The 17240-nt window shown below is 46.8% G+C and overlaps 1 protein-coding gene across 1 annotated transcript in view; it reads right to left on the minus strand.

Annotated features, from left to right (window-relative positions):
• Nucleotides 1-17240, minus strand: part of SEZ6 (seizure related 6 homolog) — a 99684-nt gene that overhangs the window by 60142 nt on the left and 22302 nt on the right. The window lies entirely within an intron of this gene.

Below are 17240 nucleotides of genomic sequence, written 5' to 3' on the forward strand. Positions count from 1 at the left end.
CTAGGCCGTCTGATTCCCCGGGAAATCCGCGCCGGTAATGAGCTCCCGGGGCCCGAGGTGAGCTTCCCTAGCTGCTCACACGGCAGCCTCGTGGCACCAAAAGAAACGGGGACTTTTTTTCTTCCGTGCCTGACAGCTCATTAGAAGAATTAATTTACTCCAGCGTTTGCAGTTTAAAGGACATTATTTACTGGTTAATTGTTGTTATTACAAAATGTTAAATATAATTATTTATTTCCCAGGCCCTGACTGCTTCTCTGACAGGAATTTATTAGGTGAGACAGGATCACCGGTGGGCACCCCTGTGCTGAGCAGCGTGAAGGCGGGGGGTTCACCCTTGGGCCTAGGTCTCTGGGCAGGGCGGGCACGTTGAGGGGCAGGACGTGAGGGGCTGTCTAGATTCTCCCTGCCCCCCACCCAGGGGGCTTCCTGGAAGCCGCTTCAGCTTTGGGAACCCTCTGTTCTGACTGGGCAGCACTCTGCCCTACAGTCTAGCAACCATCACCCACATCTCAGTCTAAGGGGCGAGGCTGATTACACTCATATTACAAGTTAGGAACCTGAGGCTCATATACAGGTGACAGGCTGGGTGCTGATGAATGAGATGATCTGGAAAGGAGAGAGCACTGTTGTCTGAGACCCAACACCCAGTCCTGGGAAATGTGGATCTTTGGGGCAGACTGCAAACAATGGCCCTTTAGACAAGGCCTTCAGCTCCACCCTTTTCTGCCCAGGAACCTGCCAGCAGCAAGTCCCCTCAAGGAAAATTTGGAGAACCAAAGGGAGATGAAAAGTACTTTGAAAAAGTATGAAAACGGGCTCAAGGAAGCCGTTATTGTTGCTGTGCTGTAAATTATTGCAGAGTTATTTCTGGCTGGCAGCCTGGTTTATTTTAGACCCTACCTCATTTCTTAGGTTATAGGCCCTAATTCCTTGCCTGGTGAGACAGAAAGAGTCGAGCACTACTGGAGAAATTATTGTATAACTACAGCTTGAGGAATTTTGCAGATTCCCAGAATACCAGGGCTTGCCATCCTTCAGAGGTGTTCTCCACCTGCCCCTCATTTTATTTTATTACCATATTAAATTTTAAAAAATTTTATTCATTTTTCAAATAGGTAATTCATGCCCAAGGTGCAAAATTCAAAAGGCATAAAACGGTATACGGTGAACTGTCTCTCTCATTCCTCAGAGGCAGCCAATGTTATCCATTCTTTGTGTTTTACTATATTTAAAAATGCCATTGTTTCCCTTTTCTGTTCATGTAGAAAATACAATTATTCCTGTAGAAGGAAATAAAAATCATATGCAATCCCACTATTCAGAGCTGGATACTGTTAACGTTTTGGTGTATAATCAGTGAGTCTTTTCTCTTTGCACTGACACACATCTCTAGTTACAAACTTGCATAACCTGAGATTATTACTTGTTTACATTAAATATTGATTCTTCAAAAATAAAGGTCTGAGAGGGTATGTGCTAAATTGATAATTGGTATCTTGAGGAGAGGAACTGGACTGGGTTAGGGTAAGGGGGAACTTTGCTTTGTATTTATTATATGCAATTTAGAATGCAAATATATTTGTACATTACTTCCCTCCAATATTCCAGAATCTGATTTTAAATGATTGCATCCGAAGGCAACTATTCAACCAATCCTTTCATTCTTTTTTTTCGTTTATTTATTTATTTTTGGCTGTGTTGGGTCTTTGTTGCTGCACATGGGCTTTCTCTAGTTGCAGCAAGCGGGGGCTACCCTTTGTTGCAGTGCACGGGCTTCTCTTGTTGTAGAGCATGGGCTCTAGGCTCGTGAGCTTCAGTAGTTGTGGCACACGGGCTCAGTAGTTGTGGCTCGCGGGCTCCAGAGCGCAGGCTCAGTAGCCATGGCACACAGGCCTAGTTGCTCCGCGGCATGTGGGATCCTCCCAGACCAGGGATCAAACCCGTGTCCCCTGCATTGGCAGGTGGATTCCTAACCACTGCACCACCAGGGAAGTCCCATAACCAATCCTTTCTTATTGTGGTTTGAAGATGTTTGCTGGTTTTGCCATTATCAACAAAGCTGGGGTGGACATTTTGTACATCTTTGCACACTCACCCAATGTTTCCTTGGGGCAGTTTCTTAGAAATGGAATTGCTAAAGGGAATGTACACTTTAAGGGCTTTTTGATCCATCATGTCAAATTTCCTTACGGGCTGTTTCAATCTCCCATTCCATCAGCAGTGCCCACTCCCCACCCACACTTCCGATTTGTTCAGCACAGCACAAGTGTAAGGTTTGTGAGATAGTGGGGCAAAGCCAGGGGAGGCAGGCACAGGTTCTTCTCTGGGTGATGTTCAAGAAGGGGGCAGTGTGTGGTTTGAGAAGCCCGCGCTGGTGCCTCAGACCCCTGGGATGCTGCTGGCAGGAGCCCCGAGGGGACCTCAGTGGCCAAAGTGAAAAGGGGAAGGAGCAAGGAATGAGTGCCAAACCCTCAGGCCAGGAGGGCAGGGGCCTCAGCTAGTCCTAATCACAAGGCCTAAGGGGTGTGCATCAAGCACCTGAGTCTGGATCCAGATCCTTCCTCCAGGCGTCCAACCATAGGCTGAGTGTAGCCCCACTATCTGGGAGGGTCTCAGAGCTAAAGGCACAGCTGAGATGACTCCTCTTAGAGCTCTTGAGCCCTTGAGAGTTACAACCCTCAAGTTTATGTGGCATATGGAGGATCTTCCAACTCCTGCCTCCTCTAAATGTCACAGTCAGTCTTCTCTGATTCTAGGGGCCGGTTGCTGCCCAATTCTTGACGGTCTCACCTATAGCCTTTGTTCCCTTAGATTCTCTGGCAAGTTGACCCATCCCATTTGGAAGTCTTTGGGAAGAACAAGAGGGACACGAGATGGACTTGTTGAATTAATACTGAAAAGATGGCATTCTGAAAACGCCCCTACTCTCTGGAGCCCAGTTTCTCCACAGTAGCCGAGGTTTCCTCTTGATGGGGGGGAAAAGAGAAAGCCCAAGATTGCAACTCATTGGTGAGATGAATAATACATGTGAAGCATCTCACAAACTGTGTTTGATCCGCCTAAAGCTTCAACCGTTAACGTATTTCTCTTTATCCCCAGCAAGGGAGGGCTGGGAACTGTCAACATTTTCCTTTCTGCCTAATTGGTGCTTTCTCCATCAAGCGAAAAGCAGGGGCTGGGGGAGGGAAGGAGACGGGGAAAGAGGATGGTGGCGGTGGCGGTGACAGCCACTCCCTGAAACAATTCAATGAGCCACAAGACTGGGGGGTGCTCCCGTGGCCTGGGAACCGCTGGGGTCACTTGGTCAGGGCAGGGGCAGGGGGCGTCTGAGGACAGGGGCTGTGCTCTGGGTGTTGGGCCTGTTTGCAGCACTGTGTGTCCCTATGAAGTTGATCCTTGGAAGGGCCCGTTCTCATTTCTGGATGTGTTTCCCAGAGGTGAGAAGTTGAGGCTTGCCAACTGCCAAGCACGGAAGATGCTCTCATCCTCTCATGGGAGGAGCAGAGTAATGATGTTAAAAACTGCCACTGACTGAGCTCCGGGGCCAGGTGCTGTGCCAGTGTTTAAACCTATAAGCCTTCAGGCGCTTCTCAGTTCACTCTGAGGGGTGACCTTAAATTCTAAGGATTTTATCCAAGGTCATACTGCTAGTCAGTGTCAGGCTATCTGGCCCAGAAGTTCACGTTCATTACCACAGTGCTATTCTCCCTCTCAACTAGTCTCTGATACTTTGCCAAACCTGTCTCCTGTTCTGGAGGAGCAGAGAGAAGTGGTTAAAAGCACAGACTCTGAAAAAAAAAAAAAAAAGAAAGAGCATAGACTCTGGAGATTGGAATCCTTTTTCCTCCTCTTCACCTCTCACTGTGCCTCAGTTTCTTCATGTGTAAAATGGAGATGTTAACAACAGTACCACCCTCATAGGATTGTGGTGAGGATTAAAGAAGTAAATATTCTCAGGTTCTCAGAGCCTGGAGTGTAGGAAGCACTGACTAGGTATATTTGCCCTTATTCCCAGCTTATTTTACTCCACAGTCAAATTGCAACTCTCCCAACTGATCTTGAACTTATTTCATCTTCCCTCTTGAGACTGCCTGTCTCTGTCCCAATTTACCTTATTTCCCAGTCCCCTTCCTATGCCCAGCCTGGCTTGGGGCCCCACTGTCACACTCCCCAGGTTCTTGGAGGGCTCCCTGTGACTCCAGAGTTCTGTAGACACGAATTAGATTTCAGCAGGTCTTTTGCCAGATTTCTAACAGGTCCTCTCATACCCATGGACCTTGCTGATGTTCATGGCTCTTTCACCTTCTGCTGTAGCTGGTACGGGAAATGCCCATCCCCTAGGTAACCAGCAGCACACTTTGGCAGGAGGTGGAGCACAGAGAGAGATGGCTTCCCTGGGAGGGAAGCAGAGCAGGTAGTCTCTACCGGGGAAGGAACAAGGGACGGAGGATGGAGAGGGATTTTCCTAATAACTAACAATGTGTCTTCCATTCTGAACCATTCATTCCTGTACTTTCACAGGCACCCCGCTCCCTGTGGGGAAGCTATTCATTGTGTCCACCCTCAATCCCTCCCATTGTAGAAGCGTGGAACAGGAGGAGGAAGTCTGCCAAAGCAAGTACCGAAACTAGATTTTGGAGAGGACATCCTTACAGCCTTACAGGTGGTGAGAGGGTGATTCTGGTGAAGCAGAACCTCTCCCATCAGGGCCACACAGGCCCAGTGGTCCCTAGCAGCCTGGCCTGTGTGCCTGCCAGTGTCCCAGAACCCTTCTGTTCAGGCCTGGCATCCCACGGAGGTGGCATTCTGCTCAGCAGCTCAGAGCACAGACGGAAGGGCGGGCATTGCTGAGAATTGATTTGCGGGAGCAGCGGGGGCTTTTTCTTCCTCCCTACTTCCCTGGTCTTTGATCTCCTGTCCTTCCTCACAGTCCCATTTCCTCCCTCCTTCTTCCCTTGATGCCTCCCTCTTTCTTTCCCTTCAGCAGGATCACAGCAGCTCCCTGGAAGGCAGGTGTGTGTGGTGGGGAGCAGGGTTGGGGGGGGATTTTTTGTCCTCTTGCTACTTCTGACTGGGCGGGGCCTCGCTGCCCAAGGTACCGTCCTCCGACCCAAGTTCTGAGAGGCAGGGTTTGGCCCCAGTGAAAGGACACACACACATACCCGCATACACACACACACACACACACACACACACACACACACACCCCTGAAAAGCAAGAGCTGAAACAGAGGGAGGAAAACCAAGAGAGAAAGGGAGAGGCAAAGAAAGACAGAGACAAGATTCAGAGCTTAGAAAGAGTGAAAGGCAGAGATGGGGAGAGTCAGAGGCAACGAAAAAGGAGAATTCAGCAAATTAAAAATTTTACAACCATCCTGCAAGTCTGCAGAAATGGTCTTCCCTGCGGTCTTTCATTTATCTCATTATCTGACTCCTAATGTGCTTTTGCCCCCTTTTCTTTTCTCGCCACACTTGGCGCAGAATCTTACCAGCTTTTTTTTTCCCCTCTGGCAGGGCCTTCACATAGCCTTTTTCATTACATTTCCTAATAAAAGCAACCACGAGGATGGCACGGCTGGAGGATTAAAAAGCCACTTCAGCAGCCTCCTGGCCAGCAGAGCCAGGACTTGCTGTAGCCGTGTTCGCACTGCCAGGGGAGCAGACCAACCCCAGTGGGCCAGGTCAGGGAGGCCCAGGCTGTGGAATGTTCCAGGACTGGGAGAGGTGTTATAGCAGCCGTGGCAGGTGGACGATGTTATGGGACATGAGAGAACACCTGGAGGAGTTGGCCCCTTCCCGGAGCTGTCCCAGAGCAGAAGCCTGAGCCCAGCACCAGCCTGACCCCAGCACTCCAGTTTTGCTCCAGAGCAAAGAATATTTGGGGCCTTTCTCTTTGGACCTTGGCTCACCCTGTAGCAAATTCTTTTGAATATTAGTGATGTCAAGTCTTCATCTTTTGAGAGTAGATTTTATTTTGTTATCCATACTTTTTTGTGTGGTAAAATTCACATAACATAAAATTTACCATTCTATTTATTTTATTTTTTGGCCATGTCACGCAGCTTGTGGGACCTTAGTTCCCGGACCAGGGATCAAACCATTTCAAGTATACAGTTCAATGGCATTAAGTACATTTACATAGTTGTGCAACCATCACCACCATCCAGAACATTTTCATAATCCCAAGGGGAACTCTGTACACATTAAACAGTAATTCCCATTCCCTCCTCCCTCGACTGCTGGCACCCACCATTCTACTTTCTGTCTCTATGAACTTGCGTGCTCTGGGTGCCTCATATAAGTGGTATCATACAATATTTGTCCTTTTGTGACTGGCTTATTTCACTTAGCTTAATGTCTTTAAGGTTCATCCATATTGCAGCATGTGTTAGAATTTCATTCCTTTTCAAGGCTGAATAATATTCCATTGTATGAATATACCACAGTTTGTTTATTCCACACTAAAAACAAACATACAAACATTTCTATCCACGCGAGGAAAGTGAAAAGTGAAAACCCACCCAGGGTCCCATCGCATTAACATAACAATTCTTCCTTTTGTGTGTTTCTCTCTTTTGCTAATAACTGAACAATCTTGTCCTCCAAGGACCATTCCAGACCACTCTGAGAAAGCAGCTCGGCAGAGGATTTGGTACTTGGAAAGGGGCAAAAGTTACCAGGAAACAGGTCTGATAAATCAAGTTAAGGGAAAAGAAGGAACCCCCTATAAAGTAACATGACATTTTATTGCCCCAGGTTATAAACTGGCCCTGAAAGTATTTCACACATCGCCCTCTAAGATGATTTGGGCCCCACACAGAGTGCCACTGGATTAACAACGCAAGCTCTCAAGGGGGAGACTTTGAAGAGAACAATGGTCATTTGGAAATATTTGGTTTAGTACTTTAAAAAATACATGTACAAAAAAATCAAATTAAAAGCAACTTTGAAATGGCTTGTTGATTTGGGAACCACTGAGGCCATCCCTGGTTAACAGCTTCATTTCTCAGGCACTTGGTCAGGGCTGTTGGCGTTGGTCCCAACCAGCATATCTCAAAGACCAGAGGGCATCACAGATTTAGGAGACCAGCAAGGGAAGGTATTATTGTATAGTGTCCATGTCAGTTCCAGCAGGGCGTCTCCAATCTCAGCCACTGGTTGTGTTAATAATGTCAATGCCTTGTATCTGTGTGGTCCTTTGGGAAACTTTACCTTTCATTTCTTTCCACTTTCCTCCAGGACCCCCTTGCTCTAAGTCTCTGCTAGCCTCTCTGTCCCTTTCCCGACCCCAGAAGATAGCAGATTCTGCTTAGGGAGAGTAGAAGCCCAGAGGTTACAAAGACAGCCTCACGGATATCTCTTCCTTCCCTCATCTTGTGTCAGAGCTCCTGAAATGAACCGCTATTTTCCTTCTCTCTACGTAAATAGAACGTATTTGTTTTCCACGTGGTCTTAAACACTGGGTCTTCTCCTTACACACACACACACCCTCTCTGCTCCACCAGTATCAGCCTTTTCGAGGCCACTCTTTCTCTTTCTGAGAAGCTGCCTCCTCCCATCAGTGCTCCGGGGGCTTTCATTTTTCTTTTATTCTCAGCTCTCTATCAATCAAGAGGAGGGGGAAGCACTTCATCTGAACCCTTGGTGAGCAACAGCAACAACCAGCAGCTCCCGAGGCCGTGGGAACTTCATTTCCAGTGTTGACGTTTATAAATGTGGCACAGAAAACCAGTAGGGACTAGAATAAATCAAACAGCTTCTCCAAAGGTCCCCAGGGGGCTGCTTTAGAATTTCTTCCCATTGGGGTCATGCTCCTTCTCTTTCTTTGCAGAGGATGGGGTGCGGAATGCTATGGTTTGCAACATGGAATGAACCACATTCTTGCCCATTCTCCATTTAGGTGCTGAGCCCAGCACCCAGGATGCTCTGGAGCAAGACCGTTGGGCCTGTCTCTGGATGTAGAGAAAGGCTTGGGACTTGAAATCCTGGCTGGGGGTTGGAATGTTGGCTCTGTCACTTACCAGCTATCAGTTTCCTCATCTGCAAAACAGGGGTAAAAATGCCTGCCCTGCCCACCTCCCAGGGCTGTTGTGAAGATTCAGTGAGATGTCTATAAAGTGAGGGCCCTTATGCAATGTAGCGAAAGGTTATTAAGGAGCAATGATAAGAACCAGGGTTGTCCAGACCCCCCAGGGTGTCCAGAGAGCTTTCTGGATGGTTTCCAGGCAGACCTCTCTCAGCCTATTCCATGAACCTCGGCTTTCTCTTTTCCTTTAAGAATTCTGGGCAAGGAGCACAGATAGTCTGTTCCAAACACAGCTGGACTATTCCCAATGTATTTTCTAAGCCTTTCCTTCTTCTGCCCCTCCAAATATCAAGAAAATAAAGGTGGAAAAATATGATAGGTGGAGAGAGGGAGACAGAGAGAGAGAGAGAGAGAGAGAGAGAGAGAGAGAGAGAGAGAGAGAGACTGAGAGAACGAGGGTTCCAAGGATGAGGCAGGAAGGCAGGAAGCAGGAGCAGTTGCCTAATACTCTCCATGTCACTGGGAACTCATCATGGATCATTTCAAGGTTCTGTACGAGACCCTGCTCAGTGAGATGAGACCCAGAGTGGGTCCCGAAATCCCACTCCCTTTATATTCCCTACATTTCCAGGTGTTGCACACCATCTTTCACCTGCTTTCTGGCCCTTCTGTGGATTTTGATCCTACCAAGGCCAAACCCTGCCTGTGGTTGGGAACTTAGGTGCAGGCAGGATGCTATGTCCAGAGTCTGTCCCTGAGCCCCCTCAGGACAGCAATTATCTGTGCAGTGTTTTCTTCTAAGCCTTTTCCTATATAACAAGATTCCACTCAGCTTCATTCCCCAGAGGCAACTAGTGTTGCAAGTTTCTTGTTATCCTTATAGAAAGAAAACTGATTTTCTTTAAATATTTGTTCAACACTTTATGTAAAGGGATTAGGTGCTGCAAAGAGGAAGGTTGAACAGAGGACCATGTTTCTTCATTGTTCTGAGCAATTCAGCTCTGGTGGGCAGTTGCATGCCCCATTATTTAAAACAAAAACTGTGAAGTAAGTAGGACCCACTCTCAGGTGAAGGCAGTTAACCTGGGTGATGGGGTGGGGTCTACACTTGCATCTTATCAAAATAGTTTTCCTTTTATACAAATAGAGTGATTCTCTAAAAGGCATCTGGTCAGCAAAATTCCCTTCTTATTCCAGTCATGATGATGCTTTAGTGTCCCATGTATACTGGCCCTTCAGCCAAGGCTGGCTGGTCCACCCCTAAATCTGACTCTCATGGTGGCTATTATGAGATTCCCACTCTTGTTGTCCTCTGAGGAAGGTGGTCATTTTTGTTGACAATTGCCTTTTTTTTTTTTTTTCACTTCTTACCTGAGGAGGAAGGGGACAGGGGAGTGTAAATGGAAGACATACTGAAGGGGTGATGTATTTTGGGTACTAGTAATCTGACTGCAGCTGAGGTTGGAAGCCTGGTTATGGCAGGCTGAGTTATTTGGACCAACTATACCAGTAAAGGCAACTGAAAGTGCTAGATAAAATATCAAAAACACCTTAAAAGCCCCAAAGAGTTGATAAAATAGTAAGGAATTAATGGGCCAACATGGAAGAGAAAACCAGAGCATAGAAACCACCTTTCCCTGAAAGAGCCCAGCTATCCTAGCAAATCTGAACATTCATTTTAATCACCTGTAAGAGGGAGGGGGTTAGAATTCCAAGCTCAGTGCCTTCACATGGTGGACAGTCTAATGGAAGATCCTTTTTTCAATACACTGAGACCCCAAATGGCTACATTATCAGGGTAAGGGTGGACTGAAGTACTCCAGCCCAGGTTCACATTGCCTAGGGTGATCCAGGGAACCTAAGATCCAGAACTTGTTTAGATAGCTCAGGACTGGTGGTGCCCCTGATGCCTGGCAGAAGTAAGCACACTCTTCTCTAGAGAAAGGCTCCTTCATACTCAAATTATTCCTATGTATTTGGAACAATATATAATAAATAATAATTTGTTCAAGTGCAGTCACCAGAACTTGGTGGAAGAGAGTGGAGCCTACAAGAAAATAAGGCTCCATGAGTGAGAATCATAGAAACAAGAGACAAATGAGAAACAGCTGAGGGGGACTTCCCTGGTGATCCAGTGGCTAAGGCTCTGCAGGGGGCCCAGGTTCCAACCCTGGTCAGGGAACTGGATCCCACATGCTGCAACTAAGAATTTGCATGCCACAATGAAGATCCCACGTGCCACAACTAAGACCCAGTGGAGTCAAATAAATAAATGTTTAAAGAAACCAAAAAAACAGCAGAGACTTCACAATTAGAATGATCAGATGTAGACTATAGCGAATTCCCTGGCAGTCTAGTGGTTAGGAGCCGAGGTTTCACTGCAGGGGGACTGGGTTCGGTCCCTGGTCAGGGAACTAAGATCCTGCAAGACACGCAGCATGGCCGAAAAACAGTAACAACAACAACAAATGTAGACTATAAATAATGCTTCCTGTGGTCAAAGAAATAAAAGACAAGCCTGAAAATATTTACAGGGAATAAGAAATTGTGTAAGGTGACAACACGAATTTAAAAAAAATAGAAATTCTAAAAAAGAAAAAACCCATAGGAACTGCAATTGAAACGAAACCCATTAATTTATTTTTTACTTTTTAAAAGAAAATATTTATTTATTTATTTGGCTGTGCTGGGTCTTAGCTGCGGGATATTTAGTTGCAGCATGTGGGACCAAGTTCGCTGGCCAGGGATAGAACCTGGGCCCCCTGCATTGGGAGTGTGGAGTCTTAACAACTGGACCACCAGGGAAGTCCCACAACTCATTAATTTAAAAGCATCTTAAATGCAGTGGAACAGAGAATTAGCAAAGTAAAAGGTAATAGTGAGAAATTGCCCAGAATGCAGCACAGAGAGAAAAAAAGGGAGGAGGGAATAGGGAAGATAAGAGACACAATGGATAGAGGCCTGATACGTGTTTAATTAACATCCCAGAAAGAGAGGAAAGAACAAATAGGGCAGAGGCAAATATTTTTTTTTTTTTTTTTCAGAGGCAAATATTTTAAAAGAGATAATGGCTGAGCAGTTTCCAGAACTGATAAAAGACACTAGTCCACAGATTTAAGAGGCCAGTAAATCCCAAGCATGAAAGTCCTGTTTAAATCAGCAGCCAGATGAGAAAGGAGGGAGTGGTACAGCTGAGTTTCCTGCCCAGCCCCAGCAGGCTAAACCTCCATAAAGCCTCCCACCAAGAAGCAGAGCCCTGTGGCTTTGGTACCTAAGATTCCCTGGCTCCTTTTGGCCTTTCTCCCTCTTCCACTGCCTTGAGGCCTCTCCTCCAACCAGGCCCTGGTATCATACCATCCATCCACAAAGGGCTTCCCTCAAACCTCTCCTTCTCTCTTGATCTCAAGGGAAGAAAGGGGGCCCAAGGCAGAAACAAAAAAGAACAGACGAAAAAGAACCAGTGAGAAAGCAGAGTATGAGATGAATGTTGTAGGCATTAATGCTCAGGAGATGGGCTAGACTGGTTTGGGGGGCAGCCTGGAGGTCACAAGCAGAAAATGGGAATTGAAGATGACTTAGAAGTTGCTGTCTAGAATTCCGCTTCTCTTCCCTTCCCTCCTTTCCCTCAGGCTTCCCTCTGATTCCCTGCGTCTGCCAGTATATTGTGGGGAGGACCCGAACTCCCATACCCATCTGCCTTCCCTAACAAACAGCAACATCTGCAGAGGTGGGAGAGGGGAAGACAATATCTCCCTGAAAACTGGACAATACCAGAGAGTTGAACCCCTGGAGTTAATCTTTCTGCACACTACCGAATTTTAGTTGTTATTTGTCACCTGTCAAGCCAGCCCAATTCATGCAAAAGCTACTTTTCTTTTCCTGCCCCCAATTCTCACTCCTCCCTGCAACTCCCCAGCCCAGAGTTTCCTGATAACCAGGCTATGAAGCATAAGAAAGATGTGGAAGAGAGAGGAAGGGGAGATTCCTGACAGAGGATTCATATGCAGTCTCCATTCCAGACACACCCTCACCTCCTAGGAGCAGAACTGGGGCACCAATTCTCAACACTCCTTGATTTGCCATTTTCCTCAATGCCTGCTGAGCTTTAATGGGACCTTCTCCAAAAGCCTAGTGGTGGAGGGGACTTCCCTGGTGGTTCAGTGGCTAAGACTCCATGATCCCAACGCAGGGGGCCCGGGTTCGATCCCTGGTCAGGGAACTAGGTCCTGCATGGCGCAACAAAGACCTGATGCAGCCAAATAAATAAATACTTTATAAAAAACAAAAGCCTAGTGGTGGAAATATACCCACTCAGATACACATACATGTAAATACAGCTACTTAACGAACACTTGGGTGTATCTTAGAGTACCACAGTCAGATGAGTGTGCAAATATGCACACATATTTGTATAGAGCTGGGGTAGAACGCCCTCAAGACAAGATCAAGAAGATTCCATTGTGTGTCTTCACGGACGTTTTCCCTTAAGACAATGAAAACCTCTTCTCCCTCCTTTTTATTGAATTTCCTCTCATCCCAGGGAGGTCTGAGAGCATCCTTTCATAGGCAGATCCCCAGTGCTCAGGCTAAATGATGATTTAACATTTTCTCAGAGGTTTCAGCCCAATTTCCAGGACTTTCCTTATTTCCTCCCTCCCCTGGAGACTGCTTAGTAGTCGAACTCTTGTCTTGAGGGAGCAGAGTTGACCCTAATATTTGCCATTTAACAAACCCAAAACAAAGGCACGGCAGGAAGCAGAAGTCAGGGTCTCTGGGGATTCCACCCCCTACCTCCTGGCTTGAAGGAGGGTACTGTCCTCAGCAACTCACAGAAGACACTGTCAGCCTTTGATAAACTTGCTGGGCGAGTCCAGAACAGACCTCTCACCTCCCTGAACACCTAATACCAGCAGGCTAGAGAGCCACATGTCTAAGGTGTCTGTGACAGCCAGAGAAACCCACTGTCTATTCAGCAAACACGTGTGGGTGATTTTCTGTCCCATATGCCTCCTCCACACCAGGGAATACTATGCAGCCATCAGGAAGAATGTGCCAGCCCCGGATGACTCAGGTGGAAGCCGAGATATAGGGAATGGAAATAGCAAGGTGCTGTATAGTACGTTACTTCTGAGATTAAAAAAAAAAGGAATATACCATATGTTTGTACACCCATAGAACATCTCTGGAAGCATACAAAAGAAAATAGTGACAGTATTGCATGTGGTGAGGAGTAGGAGAATTCCTTTTTGTAGTGTTTTCTTTTGAACCTTTTCATTGCTGCTCCTTATGTCTGTATTACCTAAAAAAATGACAATCAAAAGAAGACCCTTCTCCTTAAGGAGCTTAGGGTGAAGGCAGACATGCAGACACTTATCAATACAGTATTCTCTGCTCGTTGTTATCATGGAGATGAAGACAGGGTAGGAAGGCACTATAGGAGAGAAGTCATCCAAGTCAGCCTGCGGGTGTGTGAAGGATTTGGGATCATCATAGGGAATGCTGGAACCTCTCTCAGCTCAGCCTTGCCAGGGCCTAAAGTGCACAGTGAGAAGGGACCCGAAGTAGAACTGCAGGAGCAGGCAGAGGCCACAACGCCTACTGCCTTGTGTGCCAAGCTAAGAAGTTGCGATTTTATCCTAATGGGAAATAGGCAACTATTAAAGAATGTTCAGCAGGGGAGTGACATGTTCAGATTTGCTGTTTAGAGAGAGGATTCTGGCAGGAACACGGAAGGATAGATTTAGAGGGGCAAGGATGGGGTGGAGAGACTGCTTATGAGGTTAATGCAAGAATCTAGGTGAAGGAAGGCAGGTGGATGACCTGGGGCAAAGGGAGTGGGGATGGAGGAGAGGGTTGAAAGCTGAGACATGCAATAGGTCCGAAATGTGTATGGAGACCACGTACAGATCCAGCTTTGCTGCTCTTGGTTTTCTCATGCTGGCATCCTCTGCACATTCTTCCCCAAACACCCTCAGCACCCAGCAGGATGGGTCTGGAGGGGCCACTTCCTGGTCGGCCTGCCTGTCTCCTTGCCCCGGGCTCCAGCTCCTTGGCAAAGAGGTGCAGAGGAAAGAGAACAGAAGCCTCTCCCTAGTCATTTAACTCCCAGGTAGGTCTCTCTTATTTATTCCGTGCTCCCTCTCTCTCTCACGATTCGGGTGCTCTCATTATTTCTGAGCTGTACAGCTTGCTGCTTCCCTGGCTCGGCTCTCCCACCCATGTCTGCAAAGTGTCAATCAAACCATCAGATGAGCAGTTCAGCCTTACATCCTCCACGGCTCTGCCCCAGGACACAGCGGCAATTGCTGACACAATGGCAGCGGTGTAGGGCTGCTGGCTCTCCCTTTAATGGTCTTCCGATCCAGAATGGGTGTCAATGGGGAATCTGAGGGGATCGTTTCTCTCTACCTGCCCCTATCAGGATGGCCACAAGGATGGGCAGCCCTGAGAGAGAGGGGCCGCCTTCAGAAGCTGGTTTGCTTTTCATTTGAAGGTTGGACCATGGCCAGTGTCTGCTTTCAGAGGAGTCGTTTGAAATTCTTAACGAGAAGCAGAATGCTTGAGTCCAGGAATCGAGGGCAGGCTTGTGAAGCAGGGATGGGGAAATGGAATTGTTATTTCTGAAGTTATATTATATTAAACAAAGAAGATGTGGGATACAGAGCTGCTTTGTAGCTTCCCTGGAGGACAAACAATAAGAAATGTCGGGGGATGGGGTGGGGGGGGCAGCTGGGGAAAACTGAGATTAGAACAAAAAAAGAACTTCCCCAGGCCCCAGAACCGGTGACCGGGAAGATATGAAGCATCTGCTTCCTCAGGGGATTTCTCCTTATCCTTTTACAAATTATGAATGGAAGTGCAATTTTTATAGAATACGGGAATTAATGAGTATTAAGCTCAATCACCTTGCCAAATTCTCTTTAGATTTTTGATACACACACACGTAACTCATGGTTGTGATCCATGTGTGTCTATTTGTGTTCTGCTTCTCTTCCTCAGTATGATTTCATATACACAGGTCTGCGGAGCCCTCTGTCCTCACACTTGTCATTTTGAATCCTACCTAGTATTCCATTGTGTCGACGGGCCAGAGTTTGTTCAGCTGTCCCCTGTGGCTGGGTTGTTTCCCATTTTTTTATATTATAAAAGTGTGACTAGGAATGTCTTCATACAAATGTCTTTTTCTTCCCTTGGTTATTTCCTTGGGGTACAGTTCCCCAAGTCGAATTTCTAGGTCAGAAGGTTTGAACCATTTTACCACCCCGGAGCTCTCCAGAAAGCCCAGACAATCTGAGGTGCCACCCTACTCTCTCTTCGTCCCCACTGTACTGACAGATTTTATCATTTTTATTTACTTTCGCTCATTTCATAGGCATGTAATTGTACCTTGAAGTTATTTAATCCCCATTTCTTTTGTTGCTAGTGAGACTGGGTGCATTTCCACGTGAGGATTTATTGTCTGCTTCTCTTTTGTGTAAACTGTTCATCTCCTCTGACATCTTATCAAGAGAAATCTGAAGGCTGACCTTATATATTTACAGCAAGCCTTTACATACTTAAATAGTCCACTTTTCTCAGTTATGTCTGCCACTTTTTACCGTAAGGAAGCTGTCCCATCGGGAGGTGGATGCTATCTTGTCCCATGTGGGTCAGGGATTGGGGAGAGTGATTGGGTAGAGTTGAGGTGACTTCTGGATCCTAGAGAAATTTTTTTCAGAAGAAAAAGAAATGCCAGTCATATGGCACCCCCTCCCTGGGCCCCTATCTTCCTAGGAAAGGAAGCCTGGGCTGAAAGAACAGCTAGTTGCCAAGGCCACTCTGGAGGATTCTTTGCTAGGGCTAAGCATCTTCCTAGGGTCACATGGATGTCCTGATCTATTATTTTCTCCCACTCACAGTATGGCCATGAGAGAAACAGCAAAATATTCAAATCAGAATCATCATTACAAGTCTGACTACTCCTTGGTATAGCACGGTGGTTAAGGGAACAGGTTTTGGAACAGGCAAACCGAGGTTCACACCTCAGTGCCTATGTTTACCAGGTGCATGGCTTTGGGCAAGTTATAACCTCCGTAAGCCTTCATGTCTTTGGCTGTGAAGTGGTGTTTCAGTTATGGCTGCATAAAAAAACTACTTCAAATCTTAGCGGCTAAAAACACCAACTGTTTTATTCTATCTCATGATTTTGTAGGTCAGGAGTTCAGATGGGTCTTGGCTGGATGAGTCTTCTGCTCCACGTGGCATTAATTGGGTCACTCAGTGGTATTTAGCTGGTGGCTGGGCTGGGCTGGAGGGTCCAAGATTGCTTCACTCTGGCTCTCCATGTAGTCTCAGGGCCTCCCCATGTGGTCTCTCCAACAGGTGGTTGGACTAACATGGAGGCTCAGGGGTCCAAGAGTGGGTGTTCCAAGACAAGAAGAGGAAGCTACTTTTAAGGCTTGGGCCAGAAAGTGTCCCAGTGTCACTTCCACCATATTCTATAGGTCAAGGAGTCACAGAGCCTGTGATGGGAACAGTGACCAAGAATTGGGAGCTATCTTTAATGTGACAAAAGTAGGGATCAAAATATTTACACCTAGGACTGTGAGGATTAAAGTAAACAATGCATGAAGAGTTTGATTTATCGGGAAGCTAATGAAACTTCAACCACAGGGCTCCTTAATTGCACAATCTCTTCCAAATCCTAGCACTTAATTTTGTATTCACAATTTTTCTTTTCCTTTTCTTTTTTCTTTCTTTCTCCTTCCTTCCTTTCTTCTTCTTCTTCTCCTTCTCCTTCTTCTTTTCTCTCTCTCTCTGTCTCTCTCTCTCTCTTTCTTTCTTTCTTTCTTTTCTTTCTTTCTTTCCACCAGGTCTTAGTTGTAGCCGGAGGCTCGTCACTTGCAGCTCCAGGGCTCTTTAGTTGCAGTTCACCAGCTCCTTAGTTGCGACACATGGACTCCTTAGTTGCAGCTTGTGAGATCTAGTTCCCTGACCGGGGATTGAACCTGGGCCCCCTGCATTGGGAGCACGAAGTCTTATCCACTGCACCACCAGGGAAGTCCCTCTTTTCCTTTCCTTACAGAGGCCCCCCCCACAAATTGTATGGGAATTAGGCCTGGCACAGAGGTTAAGAATCCGCCTGCCAATGCAGGAGACACGGGTTTGAGCCCTGGTCCGGGAAGATCCCACATGTCGCGGAGCAACTAAGCACCTGCACCACAACTACTGA

This window comes from Neophocaena asiaeorientalis, unplaced genomic scaffold, assembly GCF_003031525.2.
Source record: "Neophocaena asiaeorientalis asiaeorientalis breed wild unplaced genomic scaffold, Neophocaena_asiaeorientalis_V1.1 scaffold129, whole genome shotgun sequence".
Taxonomy (NCBI): Eukaryota; Metazoa; Chordata; class Mammalia; order Artiodactyla; family Phocoenidae; genus Neophocaena; species Neophocaena asiaeorientalis.